This window comes from Aptenodytes forsteri, unplaced genomic scaffold (genome assembly GCF_000699145.1).
Source record: "Aptenodytes forsteri isolate BGI_AS27 unplaced genomic scaffold, ASM69914v1 Scaffold349, whole genome shotgun sequence".
NCBI lineage: Eukaryota > Metazoa > Chordata > Aves > Sphenisciformes > Spheniscidae > Aptenodytes > Aptenodytes forsteri.
In genome coordinates, this window is record NW_008794452.1 from 4,315,639 (window position 1) to 4,315,885 (window position 247).

Here is a 247-nt window from a genome sequence, read left to right on the forward strand (position 1 = left end):
ACGCGCTCCCGGCGCCGCTTGCCGGGGCTTTCCTTTCTTCTCCTGTTTTTTTTAAAAAGTATTTTTCTTTTTGCGCCCCTTCTCCTCTCCCTCTTGTAGGAAGAGGGGGGAGGGGGGAGGAAGGGAGAAATATTGTCTGAATTCACAAAGGGGGGCATCTGGTGCACCTTGCGCCTGGCATCTGTGCTCCTTGTGTTCCGAGCAGCGCGCTCGCACCGGGACGAGGGGCAGGAGGGGCAGGCGTGCA